Genomic DNA, 24,381 nt, shown 5'->3' with positions numbered 1-24,381 from the left:
GTCTAGAACATAGAACCAGGCTATTCATTTAGCTTGTTTTGAAATCCAAAGAGTATGCATGGATTTCATACCCAGGGAATTATAGCTTGTGCTGATGTCACTTGCCTGCCACGCTCTGGCTCCATTTTTTGCATGATTCTCAGCCTCACCTGATGGAAACTCCCTTGGACTACCTCCGAGCTTGCTGTAGACACAGACTGCCTTCTTACCTGTACACTCCCATCGCTGGGTGTTTTTAACGTTTTCCCTGGTATGCTTTCATACTCAACTATGCACTATAAATATTGAATGGAATGACTATTATATATGTTATTCAAAATAAAGTCTCTTTCACTTTAACAATTGTCTTTTTCCACATCCTTTGTGCAGTTAAGTATCTGCTACAGCAGGGGGCGATGTCTCCAAGAGTAAAAATAACCCTGACGAAAGGAAAGGCCGCTTCTGACAGCACAGAGCAGAGAAAGAACGAGAGCGAGTTTCAGGAAGCCCTCAGTCAGGACTTGTTTGCAATCGTAATTCTGAGGTCATGCAGGCGTTTTCATTAAAGGTGTCGTTATTTTAGTTAAACTTTAGAAAGAGCACCAAGTATTGCATTTTCAGTTGTTTGGGAAGGTCGTTTTCTTTTTCTTTCTTTCTTTTTTGCTTTTTAGGTGGGATCTCACTAGGACCCCCACTCTCTGCTTCAGACTCTCTGTTCTCCTGCATTAATTAGCCTCCCAAGCATTAAGATTTCAAATGCGCTCCATTATGCCTAGCTGTAAATACGATCTTTTAAAATTTCCTAGAGATTTTTTTTCTAGATTCTAGATTAGTATCAGGCGTGTGTGTGTGTGTGTGTGTGTGTGTGTGTGTGTGTGTGTGTGTGTGTGTGTGTTTCTGCAGTCTGAAACTTGTTTTGTTTTGAGACAGGGTCTCATGTATCTTAGGATGACCTCAAAATCACTAGGTAGCCAAAGATGACCTTGAACTTCTGATCTTTTTGCCTCTTTGCCCAAGTGCTAGGATTGTATAGCAGTGCACCCTGAGCCCGGTGTCTGCTGTGCTGCTGACCAAACTCAAGAATTTTGTGCATGCTGCACAAACACATTCTGCCTCCTTCCCTACCTCCCCAAAGTCTGAAGTGTTTCTGTCTTAGTAGTTTTAATTTTCCTGACACATACTCAGGACCTTTGGTCTGTTTTTGTTTGTTTGTTGATTTCTGTTTTGTTTTGCTTTGTTTTGTTTTCAGTTTTTTTTCTGTTGGATACCACTGCTCTATGTGTTATACACACACACACACACACACACACACACACTCACACACACACAGTATGTACATAAGTACTTAACAAGTACACTGTATTCCCTCTGCATTGTGCCGTCTCCAACAATGAAAAGTACCTTTTGGAGTTTGAACACATAGAACAATGTTGAAAGGAGCAATCCAACCCTGCATTCAATATCCTGTAACCACCCCTTTACACTTACTATCTTTGCCTTGGTTTGTCTCAAAGAGTAACATATTTTCCAGTCCATTTTGTCTCTAAAGTTTAATACTTTTCCCAGACATTGGCAGAGTGAGAATAAAGTTGAATGGAACCCCCTTCACACAGCCACAGCAGACTCTTCCCAAACCTGCTCCACTGTCCCTGTGCCTCCAGCTAAGACAGAACAGGGCTGGCACTAGCATGTCATTCACTAAGGTTACCTGTCCTTCCTGGAACGAATGAAGACTAAACATCCACCAGCCTGGCTCTCCCTGAGCAGTTGTAGTTTGCCCTTGCAACACAAGGTCATGGACTCCTTAGCTAAGAGGTTATCAGGGTGCCTGGACATTCTTGTTAGTTTACCTCTGTTGCTGTGGAACATCATGGCTAAAAGCAGCTTCTGTGGGGCATTTGCTTTATAGGTTACAGTCCCTTACTGAGGGAAACAAAGGCCAGGACCAAGAGTCAGGAACTGAAACAGACCATGGAGGAATGCTTCCCGCTGACTTGCTCTCTTTGGCTTGCTCAGTTAGCTTTCATACACAGCTCAGACACACTTGCCTAGGAATAACACTGCCCACAGTGGGCTGGGCCCCTTTACATCAATTAGCAATTAACAAAATGTCTCACACACAAAAAAAGAAAAATAGGAATGTTAACACATCTCAGAGACATGCCCACCAGCCAGTTCTATAGAGGCAATTTTTCAATTGTTACTTCTTAGGTGACTATAAGAAATAGCTATTCAAAGTATTTTATCCTATCAGAGTAAGATGCTAATTCTATGAGATTAGTTTTCCTCTAGTGCTCAGGATAGAGCTCCCTTCCTGCTGCACAACCATTTCCTCTGAATAGATATACTCCCTTAAGGAAGGAGGGAAAGACCCTATAACTCAAGAAGTGAACAAATTTCACAAGTCTGAGAAAGCTGAAACGAGATTTACCAGGGCCTTACCCAACATTCTAGAACAGTGGTTCTCAACCTGTGGGTCACCACCCCTGAAAGGATCAGCATCAGCATGACACCCCAAGACCAAGTTCTCAGCACAAAGGAGATTGATTTGCCTCAGAGGGACAGAGGGGAAGGAAATAAGAGATAGAGGATGAGGGAGACAGGGAAAGGAACAAGGGGGGTATTTGCCCTGGACGGGCAAAGGACTGCCTCTGGATGGAGAATAGACAGACATGGTCCATAAGCAAATGGAAGTTTATAAAGGTAAAAGGAGAAACTCCATGTTAGGATAAGTTGGTATGTTTTGATTGGGCATGTTAATTAGGGTAGCCAGAGGGGACTTTTAATTGCTGGACTTCAATACTTTGATAGCTGGACCTTGGTAGTCAGCCTCAGGGGAGGCAGTGGCCAAATAAGGGAATAGACCTTGGTGGCTAGGGATGTAATCTAACAGTTTTTAACAAGGAAGAGGGAATGGGGGAGAAGAGCAAAGACCGCCATGGCCAGGTTTGCCATGCTTGGGCCTACTAGAGCCCTGGGACCCTTCCACAGGAGTCACCTAAGATGATCACCATCAGAGCAATAGAACATTAACTAACAGTTTCTCTCTCTCTCTCTCTCTCTCTCTCTCTCTCTCTCTCTCTCTCTCTCTCTCTCTCTCTCTCTCTCTCTCTCTCTCTCCTCTCTCTCTCCATCTCTCTCTCTTGGTTTTTCAAAACAGGGTTTCTCTGTGTAGCTTTCCTGGATCTTGCTCTGTAGACCAGACTAGCCTTGAACTCACAGAGATCCACCTGCCTCTGCCTCCAGAGTGCTGGGATTAAAGGTGTGAGCCACCACTGCCCAGCCTCATCACCACTGCCCGGCCTAACAGTTCTCTTCTACAAATGACAACACTAAGCCCTTCCCTGGAAGCTGAAAAAAAAGTTTTATCTAGATTTCTGCATTTCTTTTCCCAAATGTGAACAATATAGAATATTTTTTATTCTAATTATCTACTTATTGGTAAAATAATAAAAAAAATTTCTCATTAGAACCTCATGTGAATTCATTTCTCCGACACAGAACTTATTTGTTTTTTTTTTTTTTTTTTTTTTTATTTCTGATATGGCATGAATTTAACAACCACATCACTTCTGTTAACAGTAGCAAAATCCTCACTACAAAAGAGCATAGAACCATTGCTGATACTTAGGGCACAACCAGAAATGTCCTCATGTTCCACAGAAGCCACTGTGTTGGTTATTAAAAGACATGACAGTGACCCTTGCTTTCTAGTCCCCTAAACAGCAGTAGGAACTCGAGAGCAGAGGGTTCAATGAGGAAAGAGAAGGGAGAAACTTCTTGAGGTCCAGGAAATTCAAAAGAAGATGCTGAAACAGCATCAGCATCAGTTTCTGAAGGATAGTCAAGTGATATACTTAATACTCTCCCTGTACCACCCAAAAGGAGCTGATTACAAACTCCTTCACGGAATCCACACATCCACATAACCTTGGATAAAATTATGATTTTGAGAATTGATGGAATTTTGTTATTCAATTCCACTTAAGACCTCCAAGTTGCTCTAGTGGCATGTTGGCCTTCACATTTATGACATGTCATCTTTATCTTTTATGGTTTTTCAAGACAGAGTTTCTCTGTGTAACAAGCTGTCCCAGAACTAGTTCTGTAGACCAGGCTGGCCTCAAACTCACAGAGATCCGCCTGCCTCTGCCTCCTAAGTGCTGGGATTAAAGGCATGTGCCACCACTGCCCAGTTCAGATTGTCTTTTCTTTCATAAGCTCTAACTGAACCCCAGTGACTGAAGTCTCTAAGCATATATTTCCAAATTGACTCAAGTGTCTCAGATGAATTTCACCAGAGGCAAGAGATGCAGTATTGAGTCATTCTTAAGCAATTTGTAACACGTAGTGTTTGAGTTCTTCCAACTTCACCATGGTTACCAAGGATACACCACCACCCAAGAACAATTTTAAGCCCTTGTTTCAAAATGCCCTGGCATATCTGAACTTGTCTTCTGAGTTTGTTCTTAACTCCTTAGAGAACTTACCACTGTCCCTGGCTCCATTAAAAAAAAAAAAAAATACTTCGTAGCCATTTCTTATCTGCTACCCCTCTGCCTGACCTGACCACCACTGGTTCAAGTGTTTAATGTTAACTCTTAACTTAACTGACCACTCATATATATGAAAAAGGCCCATTTCCTTGGGTTATATAGGTAATGGTTTTAGCACACAACCTGACAGGCATTCTGGTTTGACTAATAGAATCTTTTTTTATTCATATATTTACCAGATGCCTAAATACCTGTGGCTAATTATTCTGTCCTTTCATGGGGAGCATGTCATTGTAGCTTCTATTTAATCTGATAATATATTTTGAAACACTCAAAACAAAATACCATTAACCTTTCTACTTGTTTTGAATGGCATTTTAAATGACATTTATAAAGGCTGCTATTGATTTTTCCTCAATGCTGCTTTTCCCCAGGATATCTTGACCTTCACCCAGTAACAAAAGCACCTTATACCCAGTTAGCATGGCTCAAGTCAGCCACTATTGTATGTAGACATGTTGGAGTCAATTCTCCATAAATACCGTCTGACAGAGAGCTGGGATGCCATGGTATAGTGCAAGAGAAATCTAGGTTTAGGAGTCAAAACAGACACCTGGCCAAAAAAAAAAAAAAAAAAAAAAAAAAAAAAAAAAAAAAAAAAAAAAAAAAAACATTGAATATCGTCTCCAGTTACAAGTAGATAGGATGGAGGGCAGGAGTGTTGGATTTTAGGATGACAGAAAAATAAAAAACAAAAAACAGGCACAAGTGTTACTTGAACATCCCTGAATATATTGAGGTCATCACTGACAACAACAACAACAAAAGCAAGAACAAATATGCTAGGAACTAATGTTATCAAAGACTGTGAAGGAATGTTCCGGAATTTCATAGAAAATGGAAACACATATGCTAAGAACCACTTCTCTCAATTAAATGGGGTTTATATCACACAATCTAACAAACATTCTAGCTTGATGAAGAGTCTTTTTCTCTCTCATGCACTTATAAAATGCTTAAAGAGCTTTATCTAATCAGTTCATCCTTTCACTGGGAGCAGATCATTGGAACTCTTATTTAACACAATATTTTTTTTTTTTCCTGAGACAGAGTTTCTCTGTGTAGCCCTGACAGTCCTGGAACTCACTCTGTAGACCAGGCTGGCCTCAGACTCATGGAGATCTACCTGCCTCTTCCTCTTCAGTGCAGGGATTAAAGGCATGCACCACCACCAGGCAACAATAATAATTTTTAAACATTCAAAACAAAATGGAATTGAATGATTGGAAAAGAAACAGATGTTAAAGCCTGAGGCTCTGCACCACACTTTCAAAGACTGTGACTGTCAAAAACCAAAGGGAGTAAGTACAAATAAGAGAGAATGCCTGAGGAAGGCACCTACCTACCTACCTACCTCACAGGCATTGCAACCAACCTGCCTACCTGGGAGAAAAAAATAGTCTCTACTTGAAAGTATTATAAAAGGAAAATTTAAATGTAAAACAGAGACATTGAGATATAACTAGGAGTTTATTGCAGCCAGGAACCGAAGAGTCTCCAGTTCACAGCAGTTAGAATCAAGAGGGACGGAGAGGGTCAGATGAGGAGACTAACAGAGCAGAATGGGTGTCTGCTTTCCAAATGAGCCTGAAAGCTCTGGATGCCTGGGGTAAAAGGGCTAGAGGTCTGCTGACGTTTTCTCCCCAGTGGTTTCCTAGAGAAAGGTGAGTAATCGGGAATGTCCATAGGCAGCAACTGAGAACAACTGAGTCATCCCTACAGGAGACGTCAGCTAACCAGACCTGGCTCAGACAAGTCTGTGTCATCTGCCCACTCTGCTGTGTCCATGGTGCCTTCCATCCGAGGATCTGCCACTTCTTCAGCACCAGTCCCCGACACCAGCGTGAGGGATAAGGAGGAAAAGAGGAACATAAATGCTTTATACACTGACCAGAGGAAAAATCGTTTCCAGAGATTCCCAGCAGACTTACCTACCTTTCTGTTCCCCTGGCTACAAATGAGTCATGTGTTTATCCCATCAGAGATGAACGTAATTAGAACATCCATGACTAACTTAGCCTGTTGTGATTTATACCCAGAGGGCTAGGTCTATAGTCAACAACAACAAAAGTAGTTTTCTGAACCAGGAAGAGGAGAAAAGGCTGTTGCATCTTTTTAAAAATTTTTTCTTTAACATAACTTTTGTATTGATTCTTTGGGAATTTCCCATCATGTACCCCAATCCTACCCATTTCCTAGTCCTTCCATATCTGGCCTCCATCCTTGTAACCTCTCCCGCAAAAGAAAACAAACAAACAAACAATAAATGAATGAATGAATAAACAAACAAACAAATAAATGATAAATAAAATTAAGATAGAATTAAAAAAGTACATCCCACTGACCCCTCTGGCATCAACCTCTTCTCTATCAATCGCAGTCTTCTCTCATACTAGTCACAGCTACTGCTGTACTTGTACCATTCTGCTCCAGCATCTTTCCTGCCTCTCCACCACATACTCATTTGTCCAAGTGGCATTGGGTGTTGCGGTATGGATGCAGCACCATGCAGTTTGCCCTTTTGCCCTAACAGCTTTCATTTCAATGTGCCATTGGTCTGGTTCAGAGCCTCTGGCTTCTGCTATGCCGTCCATAGTAGACCCTCAGTGAGACCCCTCTTGGATATCCTGCTGTTGTCCTGAGCCATGGAGATCCTGTGGCTATGGTTCCACAGGGCTGGCCCCTTCACGGTGCTCCAGCAGCTCATAGCTGGGGTAGGTGTTGGGGTGTGCCAACCCAAGGCCCTGGATCCGGACCTGGGTGGTAGGGAAGTTGGTCAGCCCAATCTCAGCTGGACCTCCCCTCTCCCGCTGCAGCAGCAGGCAAGAGGTGGGGCCACACTTTGAGGGATAGGGCCAGAATGTTGCATTTTCAATCCACAGAGATGGCTACGGTAATTATTTAGATTAAATCTTCATCTAGAAGGTGGGCTTGCATGCATGTTTCTGAAGTTTGAGGATTGTGTTGGCTTGTAGGATGAGACGGCCACATCATTTGGGAACACAATTCTTAGGCAAGAATTCACTTCACTGGACAGTAAATATGTGACTTCAGAATAAGAGACATTGTGACATCTTCAAGGTGGTTAGTTACTGGACTCTGGCTTGCTTTTCCCACTATCTCATTCCTCCTTCTTGAGCCTTTTCTAAGTTTCATAGCCACAGGCTATTGCTATTTTATCACACCCTACACCCTATACCACAAAACAGTGCAACCTGTTCCCAGGCGTTCTTACCATGCGCACTACCTTGCTATCTGAAACACTTACTTGCATTTTCTTGTGCCCAAGGTCTCCATCAGCAGAGCCAGCAAGTCATTTCTGAACCAGCAGCTCTCGTGGGGTTCACTGTAAACCCCTTTCTGGGCTTCCTGTGCCCACTTTCACTCTTGATCTCATCCGATGGTTCTCTAACTAGAGTAAGCATCAGAACTACTTGGACGATTCCTAAAATATAAATAACTGGACCCCATTTCTCAGACTTTATGATCCAGGAAATCTTGCATATGGCCCAAGGATTCACATTCTAACAAGCTTCTGGAAGAAGCTGGCACGGATGCTATGAATCCACAGTTTAGGAGCTCTTGTTCTGATCCAATCTTTGCTACTTGGCCAAAGTACAGGAAGAAAATAGCATTTCTATACCCCTACTTAAAGCATCAAGCACAATCCAGTCTCCTCCAACCCTTCCATACATATACATTGTCATCTACATTCCTAAATGCTTACATCCCTTATATATCCATGACTTTGTAAAACTTGGCACTTTCAGAAAGATAATCTATGACACTTCTTCACTCACCAAGTTTGGGACCGCTATTATATGATCACAGAGATCTTGACCTATACCAAGAGGTTTTGTTTGTTTGTTTTATGTCATGACCCCACTTGAGTACGGAGGTACCAATCAGATATTCAAACACACTAGCTATCTATTGCAATCCTCAGTAGATAAAAGATGTAGTAATTGAACTTTGCTGTGGGATGGTCTGTATGTCAAATGCTCTGATTGGTCAATAAATAAAACACTGATTGGCCAGTGGCCAGAAAGGAAGTATAGACGGGACTAACAGAGAGGAGAATTGAGAGAACAGGAAGGCGGAAGGAGACACAGCCAGCCGCAGCCATGATAAGCAGCATGTGAAGATGCCAGTAAGCCACAAGCCACATGGCAAGGTATATATTTATGGAAATGGATTAATTTAAGCTATAAGAACAGTTAGCAAGACACCTGCCATGGCCATACAGTTTGTAAGCAATATAATTCTCTGTGTTTACTTGGTTGGGTCTGAGCGGCTGTGGGACTGGCGGGCGACAGAGATTTGTCCTGACTGTGGGAAAGACAAGAAAACTCTAGCTAAAGACTTTGATGTTTCTCTACTTGGTTTGTGATGGTAGTCATAATCAGCAATTTGCATTATTGTTTAGAATGTTTAAGTCAAATTTTAAAATGAACTACTTCCACCTAATTGTAAATGATGAACTCCAAGGGTGAATCTTTCAAAGTCTTCATTCTAAGAAAGCTAGTGAGTACTGGCAGATCTGTCTAACGAATACATACAGCGCAGTTTTACACACACACACACACACACACACACACACACACACACACACACACACTTCTCTTTTCCATCCAAGTCCTGCGACTGGGTGTGAAAAGGGATAGAGAAGAGGGAAGCTGACAGCTGGCAGACGGCACAGAACCGCTGCAGAATCTGGGACTTCATTCTGAATGTGGTTTCCATGCTCCGGTCTACATTCACCAAAGGGCCCTGCACCTGCCATTTGCCATCATCACAAAATACCTTGCACTTTTGGGTAGTGTCTTCATGTCCTGTTATTATGATATTTTCATGCACACACATTACTGTACTTGGCTTATTTTTTTATTTTTGCTTCATGCCACCTTCCCCCTCAGTCTTCTCTTCTCTCACTAGTCCCCTTCTCCCTTCTGTCTTTATATCATATATATGTCATATATACATATATACATGTCTATATATATATATGTGTGTGTGTGTGTGTGTGTGTGTGTGTGTGTGTGTGACTAAATGTAGATTTCCCATATGCTATAAAGCATGGGCTATTTTGTCATTCCCCATTTTCCTCTTTTCTCAAATTTTCCCTCCCTTTAGGCCCTTTCCTCTTCCCTCTCATCTTTTTTCTGTTCCACATCTCATACACACACACACACACACACACACACACACACAAATCCATGCGTGTGTATATTTTACATATAAGAATGGTGGCATTTATCTTTCTGAGTCTATATTTACTTAACATGATAATCTCCAGTCCCACCTATTTAAATCGTGAGGTAGTTGTATGAAAGCATCATCGCCCCTCCAAATACATTGAGCACTAACTGTCTGAAGGGGAGCACAAGGCAGCAGCCAGGCTGTCACTGAAGCTGCTTCTTTGCAGGGTGTGCATCCCTGGAGGATAAAAGTATTTTTGTGGAAGGTTGAAGATAACCCTTTTTTCTTATAAATGAAACTATCACTTCGGTATCAAGTGATTTTTTTTTTTTTTTGCCAGTCCTGGTTGATTCTATCCTAGGTCTCTGGGGTAGGCTGCCTCTGGGTCTTAGCCCCCAAGGGTGAGCTCCCTCTCAGGGTAAGGGTCTCCAGCTGTCCCAGTCATTAGTGGGTCACTCCCACAATCTCTGCACCATCTTTATCCCAGCACATCTTGTAGGCAGGACAGATTGTAGGTCAAAAGGTTTGTGGTTCCGTGGGTGTCCCCTCCCTCCCCTGGGAGTCTTGTCTGGTTCAGGAGAAGGCCAGTTCAGGCTCTGAATCCCTTATTGCTAGGAGTCTCAGTTAGGGCCATCCTCACAGATTTCTGGGAGTTTCCATTACACTAGGTTTCTAGCTCCTTCCAGGGACGCTCCCAGATTCCAGTCCTCTCTCCCTCCATCCTCCCCACCCCTAATCTCTCCTGTCCCCATTCCTACCCCACCCCATCTCAGATCTCCACTCCCCCACATGCACTGCCAATGCCTACTCTATTTTCCTTCCCAGGGGGATTCATGCACCTTCCCCTACTCTACCCCCCACCTCCCCACCCCTACCGCTTAAGCCCCCCTTGTTACTTAGCTTCTCTGGGGCTGTGGGTTACAGCATGATTCTCCTTTACTTTACAGATAATATCCACTCATGAGTGAGTACATACCAAGTTTGTCTTTCTGGGTCTGGGTTACCTCATTCAGTTTGATCTTTTCTGGTTCCATCCATTTCCAAGCAAATTCCATGCTGTCATTGGCTGTTTTTCTTTGTTTTGTTTTATTTTTTATCTTTTTCTCTTGCCTGCATGTATGTCTGTGTGGGGGTATCAGAACCCCTGGAACCAGAGTTACAGACAGTTTTGAGCTGCCAAGTGGGTGCTGGGAATTGAACCCAGTCCTCTGGAGCAGCAGCCAGTGCTCTTAACCACTAAGCCATCTCTCCAGCCCAATGTCATTGTTTTTAACAGCTGAGTAATACTCAAATTACTATGTTTTCTTTATCTGTTCTTGTTGTTCAGTTGAGGGACATCTAGATTGTTCCCAGGTTCTGGCTATTATGGATGTACTGGCTGGTTTTGTGTGTCAATATGGCACAAGCTAGAGTCATCAGAGGAAGAAACCTCAGTTGAGGAGATGCCTCCATGAGATCCAGCTGTAAGGAATTTTCTCCATTAGTGATCAAAGGGAAGGGCTCAGCCCATGGGGGTGGGGCCATCCCTGGGACAGTGGTCCTGGGTTTTACAGGAAAGCAGGCTGAGCAGTAAGCAGCATCCTCCATGGCCTCTGCATCAGTTCCTGCCTCCAGGTTCCTGCCCTGTTTGAATGTTTGTCCTTGACTTCTTTCAGTGATGAACAGCAATGTGGAAGTGTAAAGCCAAATAAATGCTTTCCTCCCCAGCTTGACTTTTGGTCATAGTGTTTTGTCACAGCAACTGAACCCCTAAGACAAATTGGTACCAGAGGTTGAGTACTGCAGTGACAGGCCTGACCATGTTTTTGTTTGGAGGAATTTGAATTTCGGAAGTTTGGGTTAGGAAAGCAGGGGCATGCTCTAAACACTGCTTAATTGGCATACCAGTAGGAACATGGAAGGCAGTGGTGCTGAGGGTGATTTGAACTGGGTGGGTGGTAGTGACTCATTAGATTTCAGAGGAGAAGAATTGAAATATGTTGCCTAGAAATCATTCTTGTGATATTTTGGTGAAGAATATGGCTGCCTTTTATTCTTGTCCAAAAAGTGGACAAGTGAAGAGTTTTGGATTAATTCCCTTGGCAGAGGAAATCTCAGAGCAGCCTAGTATAGACTCTATTGTGTGGTTACTGGTGTTAACTCTAATGAAGATACATAATAAAAAGGAGCAAGCTGAGCAAAGAAAAACATTTGAGGAGAAAGGGAGCTCCAGGGAGTGGAATGGTGCTAAGTCCTGTATTTGAGGAGACAGACAGAATAAGAAATGGAGTCAAGCGAGTGGCGACCTCAGGGCTAGATCCTACCCAGATAAGTTTCCAACTTGTGAAAAGAAACTAAAGAAAAGTGTAGCTAGAGTTTTCCTGCTTTGCCCACAGTCAGGACAAATCTTTGTCACCGGCCAGTCCCACAGCCGCTCAGACCCAACCAAGTCAACACAGAGACTTATACTGCATACAAACTGTATGGCCGTGGCAGGCTTCTTACTAACTGTTCTTATATCTTAAATTAATCCATTTCTATAAATCTATACCTTGCCACATGGCTTGTGGCTTACCAGAGTCTTCACATGCTGCTTGTCATGGCAGCGGCTGGCAGTGTCCTCTGCCTCAGCCTTCTGCTTCCCAGAATTCTCCTCTCTCCTTGTCCCACCTGCTTCCTGCCTGGCCACTGGCCAATCAGTGTTTTATTTATTGACCAATCAGAGCAATTTGACATACAGACCATCCCACAGCAGAAAAGCTTAGAGTCTAATGTGGTGAAGCATGCCTTTAATCCCAGTACTTGGAAGGCAGAGGCTGGTGGATCTTTGAGTTTGAGGCCAGCCTGGTCTACAGATCCAATTTCAGGACAACCAGGCTTAGGCAGTGAAGGTGGAAAACAGAAAGCCTGGGAAGATGTAATTGAACAAGGGGGCCATGTTCTAGCCCCAGCAAGCAGCAGGACTTGGCAGCTTCAGCCATGCGGTTCTGGCTCTAGAGTAAAGGACAGAAGAAACAGGTTATAGAATTTACTCTGTGATTAAGGAAAGCTACTATGTCAGAGGTGTCCCCGATGGAGTCCTAGAGAGGCCATTGTGTAAAGCTGTGAAGGTGAAGCCTGGAATGCCTTGGGGGCCCTGAGATGTTAGAGATGCCAGAATCATGGGATACCTGCCAAGGAAAGCTGCTAACAAGGAGTGGAAATAGCCCAAGAGAAAGAAGTATGTTGCCTTCAACAAAGCTGAAAGGAGTTGGAGATCGGAAAAGCATTTTGACATTAGACCTGGAGCTGTAGAGTTTGGAGTTTGCCTAACTGGTTTTCAGTCTTGCTTTGGTCCAGAATTTCCTTGTTATGGTCCTATCCCTATGTTTTGAAATGGTAATATATACCCTGTGCCATTATATGTTGGAAGTATGTGATCTGCTTTTTGATTTTGATTTTGTAGGGGATTACAGTTAAAAGATTGCATGAATCTTAGAAGAGACTTTGAAGTTTGGATTTTTAAAAATTTATGAGCCTGTGACACTATGGAGACTTTTGAAGTTGGACTGAATGCATTTTTGTATTATGATATGGCTTGCAAGCCTTTGGGAGCCAGAGAGTAGAATGTGGTCTGTTGAAAGAAAATGGATCCCAAAGGGAGTGACACTATTAGGAGGTATGGCTTTGTTGGAGTGGGTGTGGCCTTGTTGGAGGAACTGTGTCACTGTGGAAGTGGGTTTTGAGGTCTCATATATTCTCAAGCCACACCAAGTGTTTTAGATCACTTCCTGTTGCCTACAAGATATAGGACTCTGAGTTACTTCTCCAGCACCATGTCTGCCTGCATGTTGCCATGTCCCACCATGATAATAAGGGACTGAACCTCTGAACTGTAAGTGAGCCACCCCAATTAAATGTTTTCCTTTATTAGAGTTGGTGTGGTCATGATGTCTCTTCACAGCAATAGAAACCCTAACTAAGACAGAAATTGGTACCAGTATAGTGAGATATTGCTGTGACAGACCTAACTAACCTTGTTTTGGGGAGGATTGTCTAAGGACTTTGGGCTAGAAGAACCATTGAGTGTTAACAGCTCTGTGTGATATTCTGTGGGAGCTTGGAAGATAAGAATGTTGAGAGTAATACAGAAAATGGAGACCTGGCTCGTGAAGTTTCAGAGGGAAGTTTTAAAGACTCTATCAGGACCGTTTGTTATTTTGAATTGAGATCAGGTGGTTCTGATTAGCTGGGGCTGAAGAATCAGCTAACCAGTGACTAACAAGATACAAGAACTATTAAAGCAAAATTTTGCTTTTCTGAATACATGATGCTGGTCAGCTAGAGCTAAGAAATTAGCAGTGATTAAGAAGAGACCACCATCATTGAGGTGAAATCTTCTGGGAAGTGTTTCTTGGGAGCACAGAGAACCCAAGTTCTTTGGAGGGATCCAGAAGATCATGAGTGATTCCCACACACTGAATGATGAAATCTTGTTTTGCTTTGATTTAATTGTGACTGTGCCCTGATTTTTCCCTCTTGAAGTAAGATAGTTTTTTTTTTTGTTGTTTTTTTTTTTTTTTTTACTGAAGCCTACAGCTGAGAGACTTGAATTTTAAAAGTCGTTGGATTTTTAAAGAGATTGGCTATTTTAAAGGGACTGAAATTTGAATGTGTTTGAATTTGTATAAGACTGTGGTACTTCTAAGGTTATCTAAGATCTTGTGGGATGATTAAGAAAGGAAGGGTTGTGGCTTAATAGTGATGTGTGTGTGTATCAAATTGACAGGGGTCATTTTTACTGGCTGATTTTGTGTGTCAACTTGACATAAGCTAGAGTCATCAGAGAGAAAGGAGCCTCAGTTAAGAAAATTCCTCCATGAGATCCAGCTGTAAGGTATTTTCTCAATTAGTGATCAAAGGGGGAGAACCCAGCCCTTGGTGGGTGGTGTTATCCCTGGGATAGTGATTCTAGGTTTTATAAGAAAGCACACCGGGAGGTGGTGGCGCACGCCTTTAACCCCAGCACTCGGGAGGCAGAGCCAGGCAGATCTCTGTGAGTTCAAGGCCAGCCTGGGCTACCAAGTGAGTTCCAGGAAAAGCACAAAGCTACACAGAGAAACCCTGTCTCTAAAAAACAAAAAAAAAAAAAAAAAAAAAGAAAAGAAAGAAAAAAAAAAAGAAAACAGGCTGAACAAGCCCCGGGAAGCAAGTCAGTAAGCAGCACCCCTCCATGGCCTGTGATTCAGCTTCTGCCTCCAGATTCCTGCCCTGTTTGAATTTTTGTTCTTGACTTCCTTCCGTGATGAATAGCAGTATGGAAGTGTAAGCTAAATAAATAATTTCCTTCCCAACTTGCCTTTTGTTCTTGGTGTTTTGTCACAGCAATAGAAAACCCAAGACCATGAATAAAGCTGCTATGAACATAGCTGAGCAAGAGTCCTTGTGGTAGGATGGAGCATATTTTGGGTCTATGCCCAAGAGAGGTATAGCCAGGTCTTGAGGTAGATCAATTCCCAGTTTTCTGAGAAACCTACATTATTTACTTCCAAAGTGGCTATACACGTTTGCACTCCCACCAGCAACAGAGGACTCTTTGCCATATCCTGGCCAGCATGAGCTGTCATTTGTGTTTTTGATCCTAGCCAAGATGGAATCTCAGAGTCATTTTGATTTGCATTTCTCTGATGGCTAAAGATGATGAACATCTCCTTAAGTGCTTCTCAGCCATTTGAGATTCCTAAGAATTCTCTGTTTAGATCTGTACTCCATTTTTAAACTGGCTTATTTGGTTTTTTGATGTCTAGTTTCTTGAGTTCTGTATGTATTTTGGATATCAGACCTCTGTCAGATGTGGGTTTGGTGAAGACCTTTTTCCATTCTGCAGGCTGTCATTTTGTCCCTTTGATAGTGTCTTTTGCCTTACAGAAGCTCTTCAGTTTCATGAGGTCCCATTTATTAGCTGTCGATCTTAGTGCCTGCATTCAAGGCTGTCCCCCATTTTCTCTTCTGTCAGGTTCAGTGTAACTGGATTTATGTTGAGGTCTTTGATCCACTTGGACTTGAGTTTTATAAAGAGTGATAGATACAGATTTATTTGCATTCTTCTACATGCTGGTAACCAATTAGACCAGCAAGCACCATTTGTTGAAGGTATTTTCTCTTTTATGTTATATAATTTTGGCTTCTTTGTCAAAAATCAGGTGTCCATAGGTGTGTGGATTTACACCTGGGTGTTCAACTCAATTCCATTGATCAACCTTTCTATTTTTATGCCAATACCATGTAGTTTTTTTATTACTATTGCAGCTTGAAATAGAGAATAGTGGATGACAAGACCTCCAGTTCTTTTATTGTATAGGACCATTTTAGTTATCCTGGGTTTTTTGTTTTTCCATGTGAAGTTGAGTATTGTTCTTTCAAGGTCTGTAAAGAAATGTGATAAAATTTTGATGGTAATTGTAATGTTTTATGTTATATTAGTTGAACATATGTTACATTTGTTTATGTTGTGGAACATTTGTTTAATGATGCAAAGATGTGTTGCATTCTTTTATGCTGCATTTGTTTAACTCCGTGAAGCTACATTACTTTGCCTGTCTAAAACACCTGATTGATCTAATAAAGAGCTTAACGGCCAATAGTCAGGCAGGAGAAAAGATTGGCAGGTGGAGAGAATAACTAGAAAAACAAATCTGGGAAGAGAAGTGCAGGGTACAAAAGGAGAAGGAGAGGAGATCATCAGGGGCCAGCCACTCAGCTACACAGCTATACAGTCAGCCATGGAGTAAGAAGTAAAGAAAGGTATATAGCATAGAGAAAGACAAAAGCCCAGAGGCAAATGATAGATAGGATAATTTAAGTTAAGAAAAGCTGGCTAGAAATAAGCCAAGCTAACACTGGGCATTCATAAGTAAGAATAAGCTTCCATGTGATTATTTGGGAGCTGGGTGGCAGGCTCCTCAAAGAGTGTAAGAGAAAACACAACCAACAATAGTATTGAATCTGCAGGTTGCTTTTGGCAATATGGTCATTTTTATTATATTAATCTTACGGATCCATGAGTATGGGACAATCTTTCCATCTTCTGATATCTTTTCTGATTTCTTTCTTCAAAGATGAAGTTCTTGTCATACAGGTCTTTCACTTCCTTGGTTAGAGTTAACCTAAGATATTTTATATTGTTTGTGGCTATCATGAAGAGTGTTGATTCCCTGATTTCTTTCTCAGCCCATTTATCATTTGTGTATAGTAGGGCTACTGATTTATTTATTTATTTATTTATTTATTGAGACAAGGTTTCTCTGTGTAGTTTTGGTGCCTGTCCTGGATCTCACTCTGTAGACCAGGCTGGCCTCGAACTCACAGAGATCTGCCTGGCTCTGCTCCCAAGTGCTGAGATTAAAGACGTATGCCACCACTGCCTGGTGGGCTACTGATTTTTTTTAAAGTTAATTTTGTATCCAGCTTTTTTTCTAAAGGTGTTTATCAACTGTACGAGTTCTCCAGTAGAATTTTTGGGGTCACTTATGTATATTATCCTATCATCTGCAAATAGCAATACTTGGACTTCTTCCTTTCCAATTTGTATCCCCTTGATCTCCTTTAGATATTTTACTGCTCTAGCTACAACTTCAAGTACGATATTGAATAGATATGGGGAGAGTGGACAGCCTTTTCTTATTCCTGATTTGGAATTGCTTTAAGTTTCTCTCCATTTAATTTGATATTAGCTTGCTGTAAATTGCCTTTATTATGTTTAGGTATGTCCCTTGTATCCCTGATCTCTCCAAGACCTTTATTATGAAGGGGTGCTGGATTTTTTTCAAAGGCTTTTTCAGCATCTAGTGAGATGATCATATGGGTTTTTTTTTTTCAGTTTTTTTATATGATGGATTACAATGACAGTTTTTGTTTGTTTGTTTGTTTGTTTGTGAATTGACCCATCCCTGCATCTCTGGGGTGAAGCCTACTTGATCCTGTTTAATGTGTTCTTGGATTCAATCTGCCAGTATTTTATTGAGTATTTTTGCATCAATGTTCATGAAGGAAATTGGTCTGTAATTCTCTTTCTTTGTTGGGTCTTTGTGTGGTTTGGGTATCAAGGTAATTGTGGCCTTATAAAAAGAATATTTGGCAATATTCCTAGTGTTTCTGTTTTGTGGAATAATTTGAGAAGTGTTGGTATTAGCTCTTCTTTGAAAATCTGGTAGAATTCTGAGCTAAAACCATCTGGCCCTGGGGCTTTTATTGGTTGGGAGACTTTTAATGACTGCTTCTATTGTCTAGGGGGTTATATGTCTGTTTAAATTGTTTATCTGACCTTGTTTTGACTTTGGTAAGTAGTATCTACTTAGAAATTGTCTATTTCTCTTAGATTTTAAACAATATGGAATGCTTTATGAATTTGCATGTCCTCCTTGCACAGGGGCCATGCTGATCTTCCTTGTATTATTTCAAATTTAGTTTATGTGCTGCCAAAGTGAGCACAAGACTTATAGATTTTAACAAAGAGAATAGCATTAGAATGACCTTTGTATGTGCTTATTGTGATACCTCAGTAAAACCCCCCACTCTATCCTCTACAGACAAAGAGAAGCTTAAACCAGGATTCCTAAGTGTAGATAAGAACTTAGACCCCTTTTCCCCAGGTGGCTGTATCTGCTACAGGGACTTTGGAAAACACAGTCAGGATATTCGACCAAAAGACTAAAAAAGGAGGCGGGTTAAAATAAATTATATGGTCTGTGCCTTTAAGAACTAGCCTCACAAAGAAAGGGGAGCACTCCTTCCAACCTCCCTGCTGTGAGTGAGAGATTTGGAAGAGCCTCCCTGGAGGCTTGTAAACTTAGAAAACACCTTACTTTTGCATTCTGTACCTAAAGTCTCCAGTGGCAGCTTTGGGGACATGATCTGGGCACAACAAGACCCTCACTCTATTGTCTCAAAAAGGGGGCCTTAGACAAGATAGACCCAGGCCAGTTTCAAGTCCCCAGAAATGATGGCGCCAGCCCCAGGAACAAAAGAACAGAGTCAGGATGTCTGATGGTAACCAATTAAGCACGAGATGCCCCTCTCCGGAGATAACATGACCAGACCCTGGAGAGGAGTTGTAAAACTCCTGACAGGGCAAACAGATAAGCTAGAATAAGATAAAGTCCAGGCCCGGGAAAAAACTGGACCAATCAAGGATGGACCCGTACTAACCCCCTCCCCTCTAAGAAATTTTATGGGTTTTGCCTATAAAAACTAACTTCCCCAAGAAAGAGGAACTCTTCTCTGCCTCACTTGAGATGAGTTCCCTGTCATGACTTGTAACAGATAAGCCTTGCTTTTGAATTCTGATATGCTCGTCCTTGGTGGTCTCTCTGGGGGTTACGATCTGGGCACAACACTTATGTGCATATTTGCCCATGTGTGTTTGTCAACATGTACGTGGGTACAGGTGGTTGTGTGTGTATGTACTTGTGTGTATGCATCTACGTATGTGTGTGTGTATGTTCATGCATATGTATGCCTGTATGTATGCACACATGTGTATATATGTGCCTGGGTACATGCATTTGTATATGTGCTTATGCTAGTGTATATGCAAGTGTGGACATGTGTACATTGGTGTGCGTGTGTGTGTGTGTGTGTGTGTGTGTGTGTGTGTGTGTGTGAGAGAGAGAGAGAGAGAGAGAGAGAGAGAGAGAGAGAGAGAGAGAGAGAAAGAGAGAGATTTGGAGCATGGTATGTCCTGTGAAAGCAAATTTGACCAAAACTTTTCATGAACAAAGTTCACTTTCTTTCTTTCCTTTCTGAAATTGCCTTGATGTTCTTTTGAGCGGAAGTTCCAGACTGTTCTTTGAACTGACCAATTAATCCTCACAAGAAGGCTTTGAGGTAAGTCTTTTCATCACATCCTTTTACAAGAAAGTAACTGGGAATAAAGGGATGATACCATTTGGCCACAGCAACGCCTGCAAACCAAATGGCTAGAATTGGAACTGCAGAAACCAGGCCCCAAAGCCTGAGAACTGCGCACCATGCCACAGTGGCTTGCTGAGCATCCATGGCTACCTTCTTCCCTTTCACAAACACTACAGCAGAGCACGGCATCAGGGCCACAAAAAAGTGGTGGGGTTTGCTCATTTGCTCTCTCATCGACAGTCTCCTCTAAGAACCTCTAACCGGCCCTCATGGGGAAAGTCCACATCCTTGAGGATTTGCTGCGCTGTGGGTTCATTCCTGGTGGGGAGGCCAGCAGCTTGCTACAGACAGAATGCTTTCCGTTCCAGTAAAACTCCTCCGATTGTGAGCTGAAAGCAAGAAGCCCTCTGCTGAGGTGCCAAGGAAAACACTCGAATTATGAAGTGTTTCTAACAAATGTTTCAGAGATTGTAAACGGGAAGTTTTCTAAATATCCAAGGAATCTGAAAGAAGCCAGCCCGGACTGCAAGCTGGCGCTGCAGCCCAAGCAGTTCCAGAGAGTTTCCTTTTTTTTTTTTTCTCTCTGAAAACCAGTACGACTGTGGCAGTGATGCCTGTTCATCAATTGCCCAATGACACCAACATTTTTTTCTAAGACTGAATGATCCAAATAGTTTTATAGGTCTTTGATTTTGAAATATATGCAATTTTATATAATTTTGGCATCCTGTAGCAGCATTTCGAAGTGGAATCAAAGGTTTATCTTTATAAAGTTTATAATCATTCCACAAAGCTCAAGATGTTTGGCAGTGCTTGGAGACTTAAAAACAGTAATAAAAGGTTACCATGAGGAATTCAAAGCTGCCTTGTATGGTAATGCTGATTCAAGCCACCACATACTTCAGCATCCTAAATTCATCTGTGATTGGAGTGTTGGATCAGTACTATGGTGCTGCAGAGAATTTCACTGGCTTGCCATTTAACAAGGGGCAAGGAGTTTCAGAACAGTGAAGTGCCTCAAATTTTAGAGAAAGGGAAAGGAAGACAATGGAAGAAAGGGTTTGGGAAGGAAAGAGACAGACAGATACACACACACACACACACACACACACACACACACACACACACACAGTAGAGTGTTGCATTTGGGGATGTTTTTAATCACACATTTATCAACCTTCCCAACTGTTCTTTGGTAACAAGAGCTGCTCTTTGCCTTGTAACTGTAAACTGCTTTTTTTTTTTTTTTGTCACCCTGGAATGCACACTGTATTCTTGCCAGGTCCAAGCTCACTCTAGATCTGTGATCCCTCATATGTCAAGGTCCTCAGTTGTTGGCAGCTAGTAAAGGGGCTTTTCTTATGAATTACGGTTGATAAGGAGGGTGCATGATATACCCTAGCCCTGCCCCATAATCTATATGGGATGCATTTAAATAGAAGACAAACCTAAAGTTTAGTTCAACATTTGATTTCAAAGTCATTTTTTAAGAATAGAGGGCAATTAAAAAAAAAAAAAAAACTATGCTGTGGAAAAGTCCATCCCTCAAACATTGTCTGGAGACAGGGACAGGAATTGATCTGCTAAGCTAATGCTCTGTGGTTATTGATTAGGAAATAGCCAATTTTTGACCCCTTTAAATGACCCAGCTTTCTGACAGAGATAATAGAAATAGGTCACTGGTGCATTAAAGTGGAAAGATGTGCCATGAGAACACACAGGTACCATAGACACAACTTTTGGCTAATTTTCTTGAATAAATCTAAAGGTCCAATGAATCATAACTTCAACAGCAAAAAGCTAAGACTCTTACAAGATGAGCGCTGTTTATGAAACTCATAGACAGATATGAGAACATCGCTCACAAGCACATTCTTTACAGGTTTACCCTAAGTTGAAAATGCCGGTTTGTTGATCAGCAATGTGCCCGTATGCAGCAAAGTCAGTTATGACTCGCCGTCACATTTGAAATTTCATTTCTGAGGAAATAGATACATTGTGCTTTTCGGATGTTGCTATTTTTGCTTTTGAATTTCATGAATACTAACATATCTGAAAATTTAAAAATACACAATGAAGGCATTTTGAATGAGCAAGAAAGCAGAAAATTTGTGGCTATAGTATTAAAAGTTTCTCTAAAAGATATATACAAGGAAGTTACATATTCTACCAAATCATAGAGAATTACTAGTTTTTCAGAAATGTAGAATGTATGTATGACATAAATTTCTCTTTCATTGTCAAGCAATATATAAATATACCCTCTTTTATCTTTCTTTTTTTTCTTTTCTTTTTTTTCTATTTGTTTTTCAAGACAGGGTTTCTCTGTGTAGCCCTGGCTGTTCTGGAACTCACTCTGTAGACCAGGCTGGCCTGGGACTTATAGAGACCTGCCTGTCTCTGTCTCACAAGTGCTGGGATTAAAGTCATGTGCCACCACACCTTATGAACATGCCCTCTTAATTTGTGAATCTTACAATGTTTTTGAGAAGGAAGTATGCATGATGCCTACTAGCTTGGGTTATTATTCAAAGAAAAACGTCAAGTTCTTTCCCTCTCCTCACTTGTAACAAATATTTCAAAAGGCACCCAAGTGGTATGTGAAGAGAGACATGAAAAGCAATCTTCAGGTAATTATAATGCTGACTTTATTAGAATGTCCCTTCAGATCCAATAATGTGATATCACAGGTATAACTGATATCAACAGACCCTTCAGATAGCACTCTAATGGTAGGTAGAAAATATCAGGTCTGTGTTTATTCATTTCTTTAACCAACAGGGCTCTCAGAGTTCTAAGAACTGTGATAACATTTGCTGGGGATGTCTTTCTGTATGCTGTGAATGTGTTGCTCTGATTGATTGATAAATAAAATGCTGATTGGCCAGTAGGCAGGCAGGAAGTATAGTATAGGCAGGATAAGCAGAGAGGAGAATTCTGGGAACAGGAAGACTGAGTCAGGAGAGTTGCCAGCCAGACTCAGAGGAAGTGAGATGTGAAAGTAATGGTAAGCCACAAGCCATGTGGCAACTTATAGATTAATAGAAATGGGTTAATTTAAGATAGAAGAACAGATATCAAGAAGCCTTCCACAGCCATACAGTTTATAAGTAATATAAGTCTCTGTGTGTTTACTTGGGTCCAAGTGGCCAGCTGCAGGGCCACAGGACCTGAACAGAACCAGGAAAACTTTAGCTACAAACATTTGTATGGTGTACACCAAACTCATGAGCTTAAGACATTTAGCATTTAGAGAAAGAAGCAGATATGTAATCAATTAATCATCATGGAATGTGGTCTTCCTGCTAATATCCTCTCTAATTCTTATGCTGACATTGTCTCTCCTAGAGGAGTAAGAGGTTATGGGAGTGCAGACTTCATTATCCTTGCAAAGGAGGCCTAAGAGGTCACTTGCTACTGAGTAGGAAAGTTGGATGTCAATGAGGAAGTGGACCCTTATCAGACCTGGAGACTTCTCACACCTTGATTTTGTGATTTCAGCTTTAGAACTGAAAGCACACATGTGTTTAGACAACACATGAATCCTCAGAAGAGGGAAAGAAAGAATGAAAAGGAAAGGAAGGAAGGAAGGAAGGAAGGAAGGAAGGAAGGAAGGAAGGAAGGAAGGAAGGAAGGGAGGAAGGAAGGAAGGAAGAGACATCAAATGGAAAAACAATGTTGGAACTGGATCCATAAACAGGAGTCTGAGTGACCAGAAGGAAGGAGGCAGCACAGTGGACATGCTGGCGTCACAGTCATGCAAACAGAAGCATTATGTTTTCAGTAACAAGACCTGAGTGTGCATGTGACCCAGGAGGAGGAGTAATTTGACTAAAGGAAGAGAAGGAGCAATGCAGGGAGAGGAGCAGCCTTTGAGCCGGTGAAGAAGAGAATGCATGAGGAAGACATCGTCATCGGCAGTGCAGCTGCACAGTTGTGCTTTCCAAAGGGCCCTTCACAGAACGGCTTTACTTTACAAAGGCTTCACTGATTGGAAAGGGTTTTTCTCAAGCTCATTTAAGAAATTCTGAATGTATTTATCCATATTATTTCTGTGTCTAATATGTAATGCAAGGTATTATAATAATGACAGCTCCCCATGCTTAATCGACCTTCCTGCACAGGTTATCATGAAGCATTAGTGTAGCGTGTATGGTACTGTAAACAACAGAGTAGAACTCAAGATCATATTCACTAAAGGGAGAGGAAAGTCTCAGGAAGGTTTGAATTTCAGAAATCCAAGTTTGGCAAGGCTAAAAGGAGACTTGGAAGACTAAGTTGGGAAGTGGAAGTCTAGGGAAAGCCCATGTGAATGGCATAGAAAGTCTGAATTTGATACATTTTCAGAATTCACAGGACTAAATGGTTAATTAATGGAGAATGGAGAGTTGAATGGGAGTATAAATGATGAAGTAATGAAGTCATTAAAAATAACATCATTGTGGTACTAAGGCAAACTGATGGTAAAGGAGCTCTCAACATGGTACATTGACAAGGTCATCACACCACTACAAATCATGAACTATGGGTGTAAGCTAACATTTACTTGGAAAGCATTCTTTAAAAAAAGAATTCAATGGGTTATGCTCTTAAGAAAAATTGATGTAGTGAAGGCCAAGGAAGGTTCAAGAAGTAGGATGACAAAGAAATGGGAAAACTAAGTACAGGTGTGATTCTTCATGGCATCTTATACCTGCAAAGCATGTGCTGTAGTAGACATTGAAGAAGACTACAATATTTTAAAATAGATCTTATGAGTTTGATAATGTCAGTTTTA

At 41.5% G+C, this 24,381-nt stretch overlaps 1 non-coding gene across 1 annotated transcript; it reads right to left on the bottom strand.

Annotated features, from left to right (window-relative positions):
- Nucleotides 1-18,075: 18,075 nt before the first annotated feature.
- LOC114694757 lies at nt 18,076-18,182 on the bottom strand. The gene has a single exon (XR_003734751.1). It is a non-coding gene; the product is annotated as a U6 spliceosomal RNA (small nuclear RNA).
- Nucleotides 18,183-24,381: the final 6,199 nt, after the last annotated feature.

This window comes from Peromyscus leucopus, chromosome 3, assembly GCF_004664715.2.
Source record: "Peromyscus leucopus breed LL Stock chromosome 3, UCI_PerLeu_2.1, whole genome shotgun sequence".
NCBI lineage: Eukaryota > Metazoa > Chordata > Mammalia > Rodentia > Cricetidae > Peromyscus > Peromyscus leucopus.
This window is presented reverse-complemented; position numbering and strand designations above follow the sequence as displayed.